General features: G+C 43.3%; 1 pseudogene; it reads right to left on the reverse strand.

Moving 5' to 3' along the window:
- Positions 1-266: 266 nt before the first annotated feature.
- On the reverse strand, positions 267-1380 carry LOC122440991 (annotated as a pseudogene).
- Positions 1381-5069: the final 3689 nt, after the last annotated feature.

Raw genomic sequence — 5069 nt, forward strand, 5'->3', positions numbered from 1 at the left:
AATTTTAGATCAAAGACTTGTATACGTGCAGAACTGCAGATACTAGTTTTAGGAGTTTATCTTAACTCCAGCAGGGCATGGCACCAGTGTCTTATAATCAGGTAAAGACTACCTAGACATAAGCCATTCACAGGAGCCCGATAATCTTATCAGAGTCAGGAAAATGGGCAAATGGTGGCTGCAGCGATTTCCTTGAGGGAGGTGAGAAAGGCCAATTTGCACTTTAACAAATCAGGGGTGGCGGGACAGAGAGGGACCTCTTGATCTCTCTCAGGGCCGAGAAGGGGCCTGAGCAGTCAGGCCGGCTCCCCGCATCTCCCCCTTTTCTTTTGACTAATGGCCATTATATCTCCCTCGAAGGAAATGGCCGCGTTTGCAAACGGGAAAACATCAGCAATCTTTTATTTATCATCTCAGATATGCATTGACAAATGCAAGGGCCAAAACACAGCAATAACAATATGCATATAATGATAAAAATTATAGATTTCCACCAACCACTATGAAACCAGGCAGATATCTGACTCCAAATGCTGGAGTCAGAAAAATCCATAGCAGCTACTTGTTGTTTCATATCTTCTAAAGCATCAGAAACATTTGAGGAATAATCAGGAATATATACACAACACTCCATTTTTATTAAGGCACATGTTCCCCCTTGAGAGGCTGTTAGAATATCCAGAGCCATATGATTTTGTAGAACGGCTTTTCTCATCTGTTTTTGTTCTTCATTAAGAGCCTCTAAAGCTCTTCTAGTATCTGTCAAAGCTTGTTTTGTAAAATTGTTCAGAGCCTCTACCCTGAGCATAATATCAGTGGCTCCTAAAGAGGGCACAAAAATTGAGGCTAAATAATCATACCAATGAAAAACAGAGCGTGACCACCGGGCTTTAACATAAGGTAAATTAACAGGTTGACTAATAATTTTTTCTTTAGAATTCTCCCAGGGGCAAACACAAACCCTAGGGTACATCTCCCCACCCATCCTACAGGGAGCCAGGGCCAAAGGTTGTATCCACAAATCCATCGAGTGTTATTTGGGGGTACCCATCTTATACCAGGGCTATTTTCCCAATCTGTCCCTGGCCAAATAACAGACTTGTTGACAATAAACGTTACATCCATTACAGTCTTACATTTGTGGGTAGGCAATAGTCCCATATGTTTCATGTGATATCCTGGAAATTCTCGGCCTCCAAATGTTGGTACATGAGTCTTTTGCTCCCAGCAAATGTCAGCAGGGGTCAGTAGCTGTCCTTTTTCAGGGGTCATCCAGAAATATTCGTCCCAAACTTGGTAGTAGTCACCCTCAAATCGATTAAAATCATTAGGAGAAGAAACAGATCTATTTTCGTAATATAAGTATGCATTAACACTCATGCATCTGCTGATTTGTCGGGAGAAGATTCCTCTGCTGTAAAGTCAGCCGACCTAATTGCTGATTCAGTAATCTCCTCCGTCTGGCGTACCAGCCTTTCCGGGAGCCAGCGCGGTGCTTCGGCGTCCTGTGGAAAAACACATACCTGACCCCTCCCCCAAATTAACACGGGATCTGGGCCATGCCAGTTATTATCCAGCGGGTCTTTCCACAAGACCATTGGCCTTTTGCTGGAAATCTGAGGGTCCCAAAATCTCTGCGCGGCTGAATGTCCTTCTTTATCTAAAATTAAAAAATTTAAAATATATAAAGCGTGATTAAGGTAATTTCTGGGTAGAAGGGGGTAGAGCTCCCCCCTCTGTATTTTTTGAAGCTGTAGTTTTAAAGTTTGATTAGCACGTTCCACGATGCCTTGACCCTGTGGATTATAAGGAATGCCTGTTTTTAGGGTGATAGAAAAAGAGGAACAAAAATTTTTGAAGGCAGAGGAGACATAGCCGGGGCCATTATCAGTTTTTATAATCTTTGGCGTGCCTAAAATGGAAAAAGCATAAAGACAATGTGAGATAGAATGTTTTGCGGCTTCACCAGTCTGTAAGGATGCCACAATATATCCTGAAAAGGTGTCAATAGATACGTGAACGTACTTTAAACGACCAAAGGAAGGGACATGAGTGACATCCATTTGCCAAAGATGATTCGGTAGAAGCCCGCGAGGATTAACACCAAGATGTGGAACTGGAAGAAACTTAGGGCAAACAGGACAAGATTTAACAATTTGTCGTGCAGTCTCTCGAGGGATTTGAAACTGCAAACGAAGAGTATTACTATTCTGGTGATGTAGCGCATGTGATTGCTGTGCTGCTTCCACCTGTGAAAGAAAAACTCTAGTGTGAGAATCAGCCATCTGATTTCCCATAGATAGAGGTCCAGGAAGCCCAGTGTGGGCACGTAAATGTCCAAAGAAGCAGGGTAAGGTGCGCTGTTGCAGCAGAGACTGAATTGAACGTAACAAATGTTGAATGTTAGAATTCACAGTAGAAATAAAGGGAACAGTTTCTATATATTGCAAAGCATGAGCAATGTATTTGCTATCAGTAAACAAATTAAAAGACTGTGAGGAATATTGTGAGCATACTTTATGGACGGCTGAAAGTTCTACTTCTTGAGCCGATGTATAGTTCCTCTGCCAGGTGAAAGGGGTATCATTAACCACAAAGGCAGCAGTTCCATTGGAGGATCCATCAGTAAAGATCGTAAGAGCATCTTGAATAGGAACATTAGAAACATTCTTTGGAAAAATAAATGAATGCTGGCTGGCAAAATGCAAAAGTTTGTCAGAAGGTAAATGATTAATAATTTGACCTGTAAAGGAGGAAAATGCCAAAGCCCACGAGTCATTAAACTGAAAAAGCCATTCCTGCTGTTCTTTGGTATAGGGCACATAAATGTAAGCAGGATCGGCTCCCAACATTTCTCTGGAAAGACGCCTTCCTTTGGCAACGAGGAGGCTAATGAAATCAAAAAAAGGAGTAAGAACTTTTGAAGGCGATACAGGTAAATGGATCCACTGTAAGGGAGCATTTTGATATAACACTGCCATCGGGGTATGTTTAGAGGGAAACACATATAGTCCCCACGGTTGAGAAAAATCACAGTAGGTAGCAAAATGCTGAGAGAGGGCCTTTTCAACCAATGCCAGAGCAGCTCGCCCCTCATCGTTTAGTATTTTAGGGGAGGAAGGGTCAGTTGTTGATTAAGATCTCTAAATTGTCCTTCCTCCATTAGCATGTCAAAAGTAACCTGCAGCCCATTACCGCGGTTACGGTCTTCAATGATGTTACAGACCTCGCCGTATTTTGAGCGCCACAAGAGATAATCACCTCCTGAGAGACAGGCTCGCGCAACAGCCTTCCAATCATTAGGAGGCAAGTATTGAGATGAAAGACTTTCAATTATGGCTAGAGTAAACGGCGCAGTAGGCCCGTATTGAGCGCAAGCTTGTTTCAGTTGTTTAAAAGGCAGAGGCTCATGATACCTCTGATGATTAGCATCTTGAAAAACAGGAAAAATCATAGAATATCCCTCAAGATTTTCACCCTGTTCTCGGGCTGTTTTCACAGCCATTTGTAGTGGTGAAAGTACTGGCCTTTTTAGGCTAGATGGAACATATACTGGCGCTGTTGGAATCAAAGGCGCTTCTGCGAGAGAAGGGGGAGGGAGCGGGACCGGCTGCGGCAGCGGGTCAGGATCTAAACCGGCCATAACAGATGGCGTTTTAGAATGCAACGGCCTAGTTGTATTTATGGGCGATAAGTCTAGTTGTTCCATTCTCTGAGATATGGATGTTAGCATCTCTCTAAGTTCAGAAAAAGGGGAGCCTTGGTCTTTATTCTTTTGTTGAGTTACTATAAAGGCATCCCATCCTTCTTTGTCATGCTCAAAAGCCTGCTCTTTTAAATCGTCTTCCTCATCAGGAGAAAGTTCTGAATCTGAGTCTTGTTCTAGAGCAGTAGTCTCATTATCATTTTTTCTGGAACCTGAAACAATTGGGGAGTCATATATGTGCTCCGCTACCCGTTGGGGGGCACCTGAACACTTGGGTGTTATAAATTTCAAGGCTGTTTCAAATTTCCTACTCTCGTGTTCTGGGTTTAAACAATCTCTTATTAGAGTCCATAGAGAATAAGCATCAAGAGGAACTTTGTCTGGTCCACAGAGGGTATAAACTGTTTGAATTTGTTCTCCCACCTTTATCCAAGTTTCAAGGCTAATAGTTCCTTGCTCTGGGAACCAAGGACAAGTTTCCTCCACAAAGACAAGAAATCTTTCTAGTTTCTGTTTAGAGACAGAAATTCCTCTAGCTTTTAGCATAGTTTTTAACATAGAAACAAAGAACTGTCTACAATTACTTTGCCCCATAATTTTTACTCTCAACTATACCCTCTCCACCCACAGTTTTCCAACGATACCTGAATAGGTGAGGCTTTCTCCCGGGATCACTTTCAATATTTTTGGGTGGCTGTGCTCTGGGATCCGCCCACATTCCTCGTTCTGGCGCCACTTGCCGGGCCTGCCGGCTAGATGAACAGGTCAAGGACGCAATCACCAGTGCACCTGAGAAATAAAAGACTAAGAAAGATGGGGTTGAGAGGGACGGAGTCAGCTTGTGACTGATTCCGACGACTTTATTGAGGCGTAACATGCATATATATACTAACAGGATTCACCAAATTTTAGATCAAAGACTTGTATACGTGCAGAACTGCAGATACTAGTTTTAGGAGTTTATCTTAACTCCAGCAGGGCATGGCACCAGTGTCTTATAATCAGGTAAAGACTACCTAGACATAAGCCATTCACAGGAGCCCGATAATCTTATCAGAGTCAGGAAAATAGGCAAATGGTGGCTGCAGCGATTTCCTTGAGGGAGGTGAGAAAGGCCAATTTGCACTTTAACAAATCAGGGGTGGCGGGACAGAGAGGGACCTTTTGATCTCTCTCAGGGCCGAGAAGGGGCCTGAGCAGTCAGGCCGGCTCCCCGCAAGACTTGACTGGGCTTACTTACCCAACCCCCGTTTATTACAGGTTATAAAATGGATGGAGAAAAGACCGATCATATCAACCTATGACTCCACCCATACGCCCCCTCCCTGGAACCCTCACACCCTGGGGAGGAAGGAAAACTAAT

Source organism: Cervus canadensis, chromosome 4, assembly GCF_019320065.1.
Source record: "Cervus canadensis isolate Bull #8, Minnesota chromosome 4, ASM1932006v1, whole genome shotgun sequence".
In the NCBI taxonomy this organism is placed as follows: Eukaryota; Metazoa; Chordata; class Mammalia; order Artiodactyla; family Cervidae; genus Cervus; species Cervus canadensis.